This window comes from Bacillus rossius, chromosome 13 (assembly GCF_032445375.1).
Source record: "Bacillus rossius redtenbacheri isolate Brsri chromosome 13, Brsri_v3, whole genome shotgun sequence".
Classification (NCBI taxonomy): domain Eukaryota; kingdom Metazoa; phylum Arthropoda; class Insecta; order Phasmatodea; family Bacillidae; genus Bacillus; species Bacillus rossius.
In genome coordinates this window covers 14,519,691-14,534,564 of record NC_086340.1, presented here as the reverse complement: position 1 = coordinate 14,534,564, position 14,874 = coordinate 14,519,691, and the positions used below count along the sequence as shown (strand labels likewise).

The window sequence follows — 14,874 nt, the reverse complement described above, 5'->3', positions numbered from 1 at the left end:
GGAAGGGGGGGGGGGGGGTAGTTTCCCCACGAGCTCCCCTAAGAGGTTCTATTCTCTTTTGTAGAGTGGTAGTTCAACCTGTAAATATCCCTGTACCTGTCACTTAGTCAATTTATTTAGGCTCAAATTTAGGGACCCACGACAGTCATATTGGATGACATCGCGTCCACCATTGTTTTTTTTTTTTTTTTAGAACTTCCCGTCTTTCAATCAAACGCCCCTCTCCTTCATGTTGCATGTTCATGTAGTTACGTCCACCATCTTGAAAATTATTAACAAAAATAATTTTAAAAAAATAAATGAATTTTAATAAAAAAAAATATCCCTTGTCTGTTGGAGGCAGCCATCTTGTTAAATGTAGACAGCCATCTTGATTTCATCTGATGGATATCGAAATTGAGTGTTGGTTCCTAAAGTACGACAGTGCATGTGAAGTTGAGTTTCTATTTCCTACCAGGTTTGTTACGAACCTTAAAAACCAAAAAATCTACAAATTTTAAAAAATCCACACACAACCTACACTCAATCCACACATTCCACAAATTTCCTCGTCATTGGGTTTATGTCTCGATGGTTATGGCCACAATTTTTCTTAAAGACATAATCGTTTGTAATATTTATTTGTGTGGACTAAGTAATGTTAACATATATCAAATTAATCGTCTAATCGTTGCTGATTCAAAGGTTAAAGTAAAGTAATAACTTTTCTTCCATCAAAATTAATTTAATTGTTTACCCCATTTTACACCGTTGTGGACCAGAAATTTTTCAGAGTCCTAACTCACAAGTAAAATTTAATTAATGATTGTTCTAAGCATGATCGTGTTTCCATATTCATTTTGGAAAGTTGCATTAAATTAGATATTTTAAATGTTTGCATATGTATAGACACACACACGTCATACTACAAAGCAGGAACATGTTGGCATATTTGAGTTTAAAAGCTGAATGGAAGCATATATTTAAGATGTTTGTGTCTATATACATTTCCGTAAGGTATTTTCATTAAATAAATTAAACATGCAGCCTTAATCGTGCACGATAATATTATTCTACAAACAAATATGACGATTTATATTTGTAGAGTATTAGATGTGTTCTTTCTCTGAGAGAAAGACAATATCTAACATATAACATTTTATGTTTCAATTTGATGTCTGATCGCTATAGTGTATATGCCATAACCGCCTCTGCGAGATGCACTTCACATAATGTGAAAATAGTATGTTTTTTAAAGTTGTGACAAAAATTAAAGAAAATGAAATATGAAAAATATTTAAAACTTAATGAAATCACACACTCCAACTTTTATCCTCCCTATCACAATGCCATTCAAAGGGCAGTTACCAAACCCCTTCACAATAGCCCGCTCCGCAGTACTTACCATACTATCCATCAAATGCTCTATCCACACAACTATTCACAACAGACTATACACAACAACAGCTCCAAAGTCTATAATTCGGGATGCGTGCTTAATATCCCTCCCACCACAGCAGCAATATCCTCTTGAGTCAGAGTGGAGGTGTTCACAGATACATCTTGCGATGTCTTCCCTGGACTCTGTCTTCATCCATAGCAAGAGTTTCTTCCTGGTTGCTAGCCACCTCTCAGCTCAAGTAGGACTCCTCAACAATCTCCTCATAGCTGGCTCGTCACAGCTAGCTCTATTGATAACTACGAATCATATGTCCTAAGGGTGCAATGGTTCAACCCTCCCCACCACACCCCTCTACGCTTTCTATTGCAGCCCTGTCCATGCGTCCAAAACACATGCACTACTGACGCACGACCTTTTGACGTCAGCAGACCTACCCCCTTCCCCTCACACTGACCCTTCCCAGTCCTAATAACTGTGTCATTTAGTCCTGTCTCCCCCTGGCCACAGCCTCCTACCTTCGACAAGCATCCCGGCCTTGTAAAGTGAAAAGTTTCAAAGAGCACAGGAATAAATAAAAATAATTATTTATTTAAAACTTTCATTTAACATAAAAATATGCAAAAATCACAAACAAAAAAAAAATTGTAAAACAATGTTCAAGAAATAAAAAAACACAATAATTTAGAAATTATATGTATATTGCATAATATATTTATTTTTCTGGAAGTTCAAACACCAGACATTTAATTTGTAGACTATTCATTCAGCAAACACAGTCTGTTTATTCTTAGTTACAGCTGATCTAAATGGCTAAGTGTCCGTTCGCCAAATTTTCCTGGTATTATTCTTCTTCAACCAGATTATTTCAATACCATCCATTTACACACTCTTCTACGTTGCTACCCAGGTAGAGAGTACCATTCAACGTCTCAAAGGTCCTCTCACAATTCTCATCTTGATGATGGCTCAGGTTTACTGTAAGTACATTTCAGCCACCATTAATATTTCACAGAATTATTATTTTCCAATACTTCTTCAAGCTGATTTACCATATCTGTTTTTACTTTAGTTAGAAAGGTACAAGAGAACCGTTCAGGTAATAAAAGTCTTATCAATATTCCATGGAATGGTGATTTGGCCTTCAAGAATCCATTTTCTTTCGGTATCACAACTCCAAGTACAGTTGTATGTTGTGTTGCACATTGAGTCGATGAGGAAGCTTCTAGGTGCAGTTTTGTTCTAATCTTAAAGCCAATGCATGTATGAGTCCTAATCATAAATTGTGACGCAGAATGCATCACCAGCTGGTCCGTAGTAGGTGAACAAACCCCGTATTTACTTTCTTCATGTGTCTTTCAAATTGTCAATACAAGTAAAGAACATGTGACACAATTAACAATGAAATGACAAGCGTGATTTTTCTTTACACATTCTTTTCTCTTATTTGCTGTACACCTTGAGAAAATGCAAATTTCTTTCCACAAAATTTACAAGGATGCCAATGGACGAATTTCTGTTGATTTATTTTTTTCATTCCTGCACTACTACAATACGTCTGCAAATACAGCTTCTATCGCTTGGTAGGAGGATCACTTTGATTGCATATTTTCAAGTATCTTTTCAACTTATCAATTCTAGGTAACTGTTTGAGACATTTTGTACAGCTAAACTTTTCGCGTGATATATTCCTTACACATTCAGTCCTTTCATAATGCAGGACATTCTTTCTTAAGATAAACTCTTTAATGCAAAACTATGTCGGTGGTCTTTCGCTAACCGGCAGGCATGGATTCAGAACCCATATACACCTTTCATCTTTTGTCAAATGTATACTGGTAGTTTATATTAACATTAAATACTAAAATTAGATTTTTTAATCAATCCATCAGAGGAAGTTAAATTACCCATCAAAACTGATGAAAGTTTCCAGTAGTTCCATTTCTAACCAACAAATATTGCTACAAGTTGTTTTGAAATAAATATTTATGTATTTTTATTTTGGATTCAGGATGTCTCCCACATTATTGCAAGAGAAGGAGGACTACATTAGGCCTCAAAGGTAAGGGGAATCATCTTACATGATTGTGTTTCTCAGTTATACGTAACATAGTTATTGACTGAGAAATTGATATCAGGAATTCACAAACCAATCGGATACCTCTCAATATATTACAAGCCTAACATAATAAACTAAATGAAAGATAAATGACTCAAGAGTAATTGGATGCACACTACATTAAAAAACCTATTTTTAAATTCGGAACCATACACCTATATTAATAATTATATTGATATTACTAATGTCAACACACATTTAAAACAATTAATACACATATTTCAAACACAAAACATATTACAATAATCCACAAAATCCAAAAAATCAGCATATTTCAAGTCCAAGATCAGAAGATCGAAATGTTCTTTTTCTTCTATAGCGGACTCGTGCTGGTACAATGTTCTGGTTCTCGTCATTACTGTTAAAAATTAATGACACACCAGGATTCTCTTTATCTAACTCTGGGAGCTGTCGGATAGGAGTAGGAAGCTCGATGTTCGTGAAGTTGAACTTCCCCTCTAATGCATGGTAGTGTTGATTATCATGCCCAGAAGCTCGCCCTCCTCAATTTGACCATAGTAGACCACTAAATATGTATGTGCTCATCTAAGTTTTCAAAGATTGACAACCGAATATTTTTCTTTGATGCAGGTAGGTAGTTCGATGTAGGAATTATCTCCAAGGGGTTCATCTCATTTGGAGTCACTTAACAGTAGACAAAGTCCATCCGGAATATTTTCCCATGCAGTCTTTCTCCTTGAACATCTTATAGATGGATTCAGTAATGGAATCCTCCACCTCATAAACTGCGTATAGGGGAACATTCATTGTTTTAAAGCCTTATTGTCTTCACTTGTATCCATAGGCTTTATTTCATAGTCACACTCAAGCAGGATGTTGTACTTGAGCTGACCATTCTCCTCAATCACTTCTATAAGTTGCATTATTAACTTTTACAAGTGTCCGAGTACATACATATGTCCTTGGCAGAACTGGTGTTATTTTCTGCCACATTATGTCTCAAAATTGCCATGGAATCCCATTCTGCAATGATGAAGCCGTCAGCACTGGCAAAACCCGCTCTGGTAACCACCTTTGTTCGGCTGGTGCTTGGCTTAGGTGTAGCTGTAGGCTTTAAAGTCGCCAATCTCTGCTTCTTAGATGAAGGTGGAGCATGTCCCTTGCACACTTTGGAGTGTGCTTTCAAATTATCAGCCCTGGCAAACTCATGACCACAGTTTAAACAAGAATGCATTTTGCGGTTAGGGTTGAGACCGTAAGACGTCGTCTCATGCCTTCTGACATGACTGTAGAAATTCAAAGGTCTTGTAGCACAAGAAACAACGAGTGGTTAATGTCGTGAGGACAGCACCAGTACATGTTGCTTTATCTTATCGCTGCGAGCAACCATCTTGCCACACAGGTGATACTGCTGGCAGTTATGCTGAATGTTGTCACCACACTGATGTCATCACACGATCGGTAGTCTGGTCTTAATGCACAGAACACGTGAAGGAAGCTCAATGTACAGAGAATTATAAAAAAAAATTAACAAAAACAATGTAGCAAGCTGTTACATGTAAATTTTTGCATACATAACCTCAAACATACAAAATACAAAGCTTTTAAATGAATTCACACAATCCACACATGAACCACACTCAATAAACCATTAAACATTACAATGCATGTATAAACAAAACTCAATCCACACATAATCTACAAAATACATCATCAAACTAATCCTCAAATCAGTAATCCCTTATAGAAACTAACCAAAAAATATCTAAAAAATATTTTATATTTCTAGTTCAGATAATAAAAAAATGTTTTAGCTGATAAATATATTCTAAGTCCTGGTAACTGGTAACTTACACAATGGTTTAATTACAGAGAATAATTTACCTGAAAAATATTGAAAGTGAATTTAATCCCCCTTCCACACAATGATGTTCAAAATTCTGAAAGCTAACAAAATTATGTAAAAGTCCATGTAGATAGCCGCCTACGAAAAGAAAAATGAACACACAACATCAAATCTTCTCTTCTACACAAAATCCATAAATTAAAGCCACAAACTACAACTAATCACACTACCCCTCAAGATAACAAAGTAGCCCTTGCTTGAAACCAACTTAACCTAAAAATCGCTAGAATTTTAGCAAACAACGTGGTTCATGTGCAGTTGTTCAAAATAACTCGAGAGTTTTGGCAGGTCTGTGATGTGTGAAGGGGTATGGAGTAAAAATATGTTAGCAACTTTGCAAAAAGTTTGATTAGCCTCTATAGCAAGGTACTTTCAGAATCTTGACTTATCTCTGAATAATGTCCGAGAGCCTGAGCTAGCCACAACATACTCAACCAATTCACGACAGTGGACCTAAGAGTCACTCAGCACACAGGCCACTCACTCAGTTAAACTTCTGCATGGCAATACTTGACACTTGCAAGTGTATATTCTGAATCTAAAAAAATTATTGAATGATTTCAATTTTTTAACTACTTCCTTTCATTAGTATAACATTTACCATGTCAAGTATTGCCATGCAGGCGTTTAACTGTGTGAGTAGATAATGCCTGTGTGCTGAGTGACTTTGGGTCCACTGTCGTGAATTGTTGAGTCTGTTGTGGCTAGCTCAGGCTCTCGGACATTATTCAGAGATAAGTCACGATTCTGAAAGTACCTTGCTATAGAGGCTAATCAAACTTTTTGCAAAGTTGCTAACATATTTTTATCCCATACCCCTTCACACATCACAGACCTGCCAAAATTCTAGCGATTTTTAGGTTAAGTTGGTTTCAAGCAAGGGCTACTTTGTTATCTTGAGGGGTAGTGTGATTAGTTGTAGTTTGTGGCTTTAATTTATGGATTTTGTGTAAATGAGAAGATTTGATGTTGTGTGTTCATTTTTCTTTTCGTAGGCGGCTATCTATATGGACTTTTACATAATTTTGTTAGCTTTCAGAACTTTGAACATCATTGTGTGGAAGGGGGATTAAATTCACTTTCAATATTTTTCAGGTAAATTATTCTCTGTAATTAAACCATTGTGTAAGTTACCAGTTACCAGGACTTAGAATATATTTATCAGCTAAAACATTTTTTTATTATCTGAACTAGAAATATAAAATATTTTTTAGATATTTTTTGGTTAGTTTCTATAAGGGATTACTGATTTGAGGATTAGTTTGATGATGTATTTTGTAGATTATGTGTGGATTGAGTTTTGTTTATACATGGATTGTAATGTTTAATGGTTTATTGAGTGTGGTTCATGTGTGGATTGTGTGAATTCATTTAAAAGCTTTGTATTTTGTATGTTTGTGGTTATGTATGCAAAAATTTACATGTAACAGCTTGCTACATTGTTTTTGTTAATTTTTTTTTTATAATTCTCCGTACATTGAGCTTCTTTCACGTGTTCCGTGCATTAAGACCAGACTACCGATCGTGTGATGGCATCAGTGTGCTGACAACATTCAGCGTAACTGCCAGCAGTATCACCTGTGTGGCAAGATGGTTGCTCGCAGCGATAAGTTAAAGCAACATGTACTGGTGCTGTCCTCACGACATTAACCACTCGTTTCTTCTCCTACAAGACCTTTGAATTTCTACAGTCATGTCAGAAGGCATGAGACGACGTCTTACGGTCTCAACCCTAACCGCAAAATGCATTCTTGTTTAAACTGTGGTCATAAGTTTGCCAGGGCTGATAATTCGAAAGCACACCCCAAAGTGTGCAAGGGACATGCTCCACCTTCATCCAAGAAGCAGAGATTGGCGACTTTAAAGCCTACAGCTACACCTAAGCCAAGCACCAGCCGAACAAAGGTGGTTACCAGAGCGGGTTTTGCCAGTGCTGACGGCTTCATCATTGCAGAATGGGATTCCATGGCAATTTTGAGACTTAATGTGGCAGAAAATAACACCAGTTCTGCCAAGAACATATGTACGTACTCGGACTCTTGTAAAAGTTAATAATGCAACTTATAGAGGAGATTGAGGAGAATGGTCCTCTCAAGTACAACATCATGCTTGAGTGTGACTATGAAATAAAGCCTATGGATACAAGTGAAGACAATAGGGCTTTGAAACAATAAATGTTCCCATCTACGCAGTTCATGAGGTAGAGGATACCATTACTGTATCCATGAATTAGATGTTCAAGGACGACGACTGCATGGGTAAATGTTCCGGATGGACTTTGTCTGCTGTTAAGTGACTTTCAACTGAGATGATCCCTTTGAAGCTAATTCCTACATCGAACTACCTACCTGCAACAAAGAAAAATATGCGGTGGTCAATCTTTGAAAACTTAGATGAGCACGTACGTTTTACGTGGTTTATTGTGGTCAAGTTTGAGGAGGGCGAGCTTCTGGGCATGATAATTAACACTACCATGCATTGGAGGGGAAGTTCAACTTCACGAACATTGAGTTTCCTACTCCTATCCGACTGCTCCCGCTGTTAGATAAACAGAATCATGGTGTCTTATTAATATTTTACAGTAATGATGAGATCCAGAACATTGTACCAGCACGAGTCGCTCCAGAAGCAAAAAAAAAAAAAAACATTTCGATCTTCTGATCTTGGACTTGAAATATGCTGAATTTTTGGATTTTGTGGAGTATTGAAATATGTTTTGTGTTTGAAATATGTGTATTAAGTGTTTTAAATGTGTGTTGACATTAGTAATATCAACATCAATATTTATATAGGGGTATGGTTCCAAATTAAATAAATAGGTTTTTTAATGTAGTGTGCATCCAATTACTCTTGAGTCATTTATCTTTCATTGAGTTCATTATGTTAGACTTGAAATATATTGAGAGGTATCCGATTGGTTTGTGAATTCCTGATATCAATTTCTCAGTTGATAACTATGTTAAGTATAACTGAGAAACACAATCATGTAAGATGATTCCCCTTACCTTTGAGGCCTAATGAAGTCCTCCTTCTCTTGCAATAATGTGGGGCATCCTGAATCCAACATAAAAATAAAAATACATAAATGTTTATTTCAAAACAACATGTAGCAACATTTGTTGGTTAGAAATGGAACTACTGGAAACTTTTATTAGTTTTGATGGGTAATTTAACTTCCTCTGATGGATTGATTAAAAAAATCTAATTTTAATATTTCATATTGATATGGGTTCTGAATCCATGCCTGCTGTTCAGCGCAAGGTTGCCGATGTAGTGACTGCATGAAGGAGTTTATTTTAAGAAAGAATGTCCTGCATTATGTAAATACTGTATGTGTAAGGAATACATCACAAGAGAAGTTTAGCTGTACGAAATGTCTCAAACAGTTTCCTAGAAATAATAACTTGAAAAGACATATGGAAATATGTAAGCAAAGTGATCCTCCTACCAAGCGATAGAAGCTGTATTTGCAGAAGTTTTGTAGTAGTGCAGTAATGAATAAGGATAAATCAACAGAAAGCAGTCAATAGGCATCCTTGTAAATATTGTGGAAAGAAATTTGCATTTTCTCAAGGTGAATGGCAACAATGAGAAGCGAGAATGTGTAAAAAAAAACCATCACGCTTGTCATTTCATTGTTATATGAGACACATGTGGTTTACTGTTAGAACAAAACCACACCTAGAAGCTTCGGCATCAACTCAACCTGCAATGCACAACTGTTTTCTAATTGTTGATACTGAACAAAAATTGATTCTACCAGGCAAAATAAGCATTCCATGGAATATTGATAAGACTTTTATTACCTGAACGGTTCTCTTGTACCTTTCTAACTAAAGTAAAAACAGATATCGTACATCAGCTTGAAGAAGTATTGGAAAATAATAATTCTGTGAAATATTAATGGTGGCTGAAATGTACATACAGTAAACCTGAGCCATTATCAAGATGAGAATTGTGAGAGGACCTTTGAGACGTTGAATGGTACTCTCTACATGGGTAGCAACGTAGACGAGTGTGTAAATGGATGGTATTGAAAAAATCTGGTTGAAGAAGAATACCAGGAAAATTTGGTGGACGGACACTTAACCATTTAGATCAGCTGTAACTGAGAATAAACAGACTGTGTTTGCTGAATGAATAGTCTTCAAATTGAATGTCTGGTGTTTGAACTTGTAGAAAAATAAATAAATTATACAATATGTATAATTTGTAAAAAATTATGTTATTTTATTTCTTGTACCTTGTTTGTACAAATTTTTTATGTTTTTGTTTTTGCATATTGTTACATTACATGCAAGTTTTAAATAAATAATTATTTTTTATTTATTCCTGTACTCTTTGAAACTTTTCACTATTTACGAGGCCGAGATGCTTGTCGAAGGTAGGAGGCTGTGGCCAGGAGACAGGACTAAATGACACAGTTATTAGGACTGGGAAGGGTCAGTGTGAGGGGGAGGGGGTAGGCCTGCTGACGTCAAAGGTCGTGCGTCAGTAGTGCATGCGCTTTGGACGCATGAAGAGGGCTGGAATAGAACGGGTAGAGGTGTGGGAAGGGTTGAACCTTTGCACCCTTAGGAAATAACAATCGTTGTTATAGAGCTAGCAAGATGTGTCGTGCCAGGAGATCGTTGAGGAGTGTTATTTGAGCTGGGAAGTAGCTAGAGACCAGGAAGAAGCTCTTGCAATGGATGAAGACAAAGAGTTAGGGGAGTCACTTAATAACAAATAATTTTCTGATTTTCCTTAAATAGTGTTAAAATATTGACGACATCTGTCAGTGATCTTCCTAGTAGCTTAGACCATTTTTCCCCACTACATCACAATATGTACCTATGAACACCTCCACTCTGACTTAGGAGGATATTGCTGCTGTGGTGGGAGAGATATTAGGCACGCATCCCGAATGATTTACTTTGGAGCTGTTGTTGCGTATAGTTGTATTGATAGAGCATTTGATGGATGGTATGGAAAGTACTTACAGTTTCAGGGCTATTGTGAAGGAGTTTGGTAACGTCCTTTTGAATAACATTGTGTTAGGGAGGATAGAAGGTGGTGTGTTTTCATTAAAAGTTTTAAATATTTTTCATATTTCATTTTCTTCAAATTTTTGTCACAACTTTCAAGTACTTACTATTTTCATATTATGTAAAGTGCATCTCGCAGAGGCGGTAATGGCTGAGGTAAGTATTGTAACCGCATCATATACACTAAAGCGATTAGACATCAAGTTGAAAAGTAAAATTTTATGTGTTGGATATAATCTCTCTTTAGGAGAGGGGACACATCAAATACTCTACTAATATGACTCGCCATGTTTATTTGTAGCATATCATGGTGCACGATTAAGGCTGCATGTTTTTTTTTCTTTCATTAAAATACCTTACAGAAACATCTAAAATATAAAATATATGCATCCCTTCAGCTTTTTAAACTTATATATGCAAACATGTTCCTGCGTAGTAGTATGAAGTGTGGGTGTGTGTGTATGATTCTATACATTTGCAAACATTTAAAATATCTATTTCAATGCAGCTTTTGATAATGAACACGCCAACATAAACATACTTAAAAGAAACATCAAATCTTAGTTGTGGGTTAGAACTCTGAAAAATTTCCGGTCCAGAACTGTGTACGATGAAGTAAATAATTAAATCAAATTAAATTTGAGATAAGAAAAGTTATTACTTTAATTTAACCGTTGAATCCACAACGATGAGACAATTAATTTGATATATAACACATCTGAGTCCACAAATAAATATCATAAATGATTGTCTTTAAAAAAAAAAAGTGCAACCATCGACATAAACCAGATGATGAGGGATTTCGTGGATTGTTCAGATTGAATGTAGGTTGTGTGTGGATTTTTTTAAATTTGTAGATTTTTTTGTTGATAAGTTCATAACAAAACCTGGTAGGAAATAGAAACTCAACTTCACATACACTGTCATACTTTAGGAATCAACACTCAATTTCTATATCCATCAAATGAAATCAAGATGGCTGCCTACAACAGACCAGGAATATAATTTAATTTAAATTTATTTTAAAAGTTTTTAATTTTTCTCAATTATTTTTGTTGATTATTTTCAAGATGCTAAACATAACAACGTGCTACATGAAGGAGTGGGGAGGCCTTTGGAAATTTCAAAAAAAAACAAACAATGGTGGACGTGATGGCAGAACGGCAGAATCCAAAATTGCTGTTGTGGCTCCCAAAATCTGGGCCTAAATAAATTGGCTGTATGTCAGGTACACGTAAAATTAGTACTTATTAGTGCTTTACAAGAGAGAATAGACCCTCTTTGGGGATGGAGCTCGTAGAGGGGAAGGGAAAAATTCCCCCCCCCCCCCCCCCCCCACAAAACCCTAGGAGCTTGGCTTGCACCACTGAATTTTATTAGGTGGAAAGGGGGGAAATATTTTATTGAAAAGTCAAATTTCCCCTTGAAATACAGAAATTTTGGTTCATCATTTGGAGCCGGAAGATGTAATCCAAGATGGCAGTCATGGCTCCCCAGCTCTACTTTTTCACCTTCTCATGTTTAAAGAAAATTGTCAGATTTCAATCCAGTGTTCGATTTCTAGCAGGTTATGTTCAAATTTTACAGATACATTTCTGTAATAATTTTTTTGAAACTACCAATGCTGATTTGTAATTTATTTCATTGGTAGACAACTTAAACTTCTACCAACATTTGCTAATCCAGCATGACTGTAGTCTCTATCATGATGGATCTAAGAACATTCATTCTACTTCACAAATTAAAAAGTTATCGCAAATTAAAGAAAGACACATTTCAGTTTTTGCAATGCTTTCCCACTGACCAAATTTATTTATTTATTTTTCATTCTAGTGACATTAATACATTACAAAATAATATATCATACATATGCGTGTGTGATTAAAATCACTAATGCATTAAATACAACAACACTATAAAAATTTATATCTGTATGTATAAAATTCACATGGTTGCACACACACTGATAAAATACAAAGGAAAAACATATGCAGAACACGCATCACACAGTACAAAAATACACCTGTTTGTGCTACTGCAAGATGATTTGCATCAACTGTGAAAACATAACTTTTTAACATTAGCCTTGGTCAGGCTGTCCTCATTCTGGAAAGTTAAGGAATTCACATGAAGTCTTGGAGAATTCATTAGTTGTGGAAATTCCACAGTGATTGTTTGATTTTAGAGAGAAATGTCATGTTCCCATCTGCCAGCATTCAGACAGTGAAAGCAATTTTTTCTGACATAAAAATGACTATGCAAGCTTCTGTTATAGCTAGGATCAAGTTTTTGTGTTTTATATTTAACAATTTCAATTTTTAATAGAATATTTTGATGTTATTGTTTTTATTTTTACATACTGGCATTATTCATTAAAAAGTTATTATTCAACAAATATGGAACTAAAATACTTCTTAATAGTTATTTCAATAAAATAGTTTTTTTTAATGGACTCCTGATACACATATACAGTAAAATGATTAATAATAACCATGTCTAGAACAGAAATACTCAGAAAAATAAAAATAAATCTGATAATTTTCATGTGTTTGAATCATGCCATTCATGTAAAAACATGTTAATACTGTTAAGAGATGCAAGATCAAAGAATGTAAAGTTAATTTTTTTACAATCCATTTAGGTTGTACATTCTGGTACAAAATATACGCAAAATAAATTACATTTGGTCAAATTGCTGATTGATTGCATGATTTTAGTTACACTTCGGTGGTATTTCGGTTTTATCACAATTTACCATATAATCTTGTGCCCAGTTATGGGGATGAGGAGGCTGGTGCTTTCTTAATTTCTTTCAGAATATTGCAAAACTAGGTTAATTTTTCTAACAATGTGGACACCTTGACAGTGTATCCAGCAGCCTGGCACAACTGCTACCTCCTGACGAGCAGCTCCATCAAGATTTCTCGTGAGAAAGGATGTAGTTACAAAACACTGGGACACTGCAAGCACTCCAGTAGAAAGGTTCCACACCGTAGTGACCTGAAACCAATCTGCACTATTCACATGGAGTGGCACATTCACACTGGCACGTTTATAATCAAGCCTTTCCTGCAATGTATTTTTTTCGTTTAATGATTGCAGGGTCAAATTACCACAACGCAAGGTTTATTTTAAAAGTGCAGGGGACTGGACATGCCTGCTAAAGAATACACAAAATTAAAAAATAAGTAAAAAAAGTGTCATATATATTTCCAATATCTTCTTTTTTAAAGCAGTTGTTTCACTGTAGCAATAACACAAACAATGCACATTATTCCTCCAAATCCATCTTGTCTTCTAATTATCACAGCCATGATAAATTAGCAGAATTTTTTCAGCTCCATGCTCGACTAGACTGTTCTGCAAGATGGCCTTGTAAGCGAGTCAAAAGACTTCTCGTCGTTGAGCTAGGTCACACCAGTGCTTATTCCCCTTGTTTATTACTAGCTAGGATCTGGCCAGGGCACTTCATTATTTTTACTATGCTAGTGAATGAATTTGCCAAACCTATGATATATTTATAATAAACTACAAGTAGGTGTATTTAATTAGTTTTGGGACACTGGCTGATGGCTGGAAATTCTGGTTTTGCCTGACAATTTGCAACACATCAATTCGGGCAGCCATCTTATATGACCTTGGACTCTGCAGCTATCTTAGATTCACCATCTTGCCATCGAGCAACCACTCACTACTGCTACATTTTCCTTACGTCCAGCTTATTGTAAGTATATGATAATTTTGTAGCACTTTTCGTTACTGCCGCCATTTGGGATTAACAATATCCATTATTTCTTGTTGTTTTGTCCACCATCTTGTTTCACTTCTGCTGTTTGTTCGTAGAGAGCACCAGCATCGCTCTGTCTCGTCACATAAGGTCGATGTTCCATTACCTACCATAGCTATTATGGTCCTTATCGTCATATTAAATTTAATTTTTTTATGCAAAATACATTGGAATCACTGTGGATACAAACCAACACAGCTCTGGCCTCTAGGTTGGAAAACATACACCTTAAACCGGAGAACCACCTAGACATTTACCAGACTGAGAATTAAATAAGGTATATAAAAAATAACACACATACTCGGCCTTATAATTAAATAAGTAATGATAGCATCGCCAGTACCAGGACAGACCTGCCATCCTGTTATCAGTACTCTATACCAGGAGCATTAGTTAACAAACACATGGCCTGCTAGAAGATGTTGCTGCCATTTTGTTTTCAATACTTCTTACTAGGTGCGCTAGTGTCATGTAGTACACATGCCATTTGCTAGGATGCGTTACCATCAAGTTAGTTTCATTTCTACCTGCTAGAGTGCAGTTATCTTTTATTATTACTGTGGCGTCTGCCAACTTGACATATGGTCGACATCTTGTAAAGCAGAATATTTTTATTGTAGAAAATCGGAATAATTTTTAAAATTCTTAAAAAATAAATTATTCTGTAATTTAATGATTGAACAGATTTATATCTGT

General features: G+C 35.6%; 1 protein-coding gene and 1 long non-coding RNA gene across 2 annotated transcripts in view; one reads left to right on the top strand and one right to left on the bottom strand.

The window, feature by feature from the left end:
- Positions 1–14,874, top strand: part of LOC134538261 (uncharacterized) — a 54,070-nt gene that overhangs the window by 18,353 nt on the left and 20,843 nt on the right. The gene's annotated exons all lie outside the window — the stretch shown is intronic.
- LOC134538259 (RAB11-binding protein RELCH homolog) overlaps positions 12,166–14,874 on the bottom strand; it is a 57,497-nt gene continuing 54,788 nt past the window's right edge. The window contains exon 22 of the transcript XR_010076114.1: positions 12,166–13,391. The gene's annotated coding sequence lies outside the window, so the exon portion shown is untranslated. The remainder of the gene's footprint in view (positions 13,392–14,874) is intronic.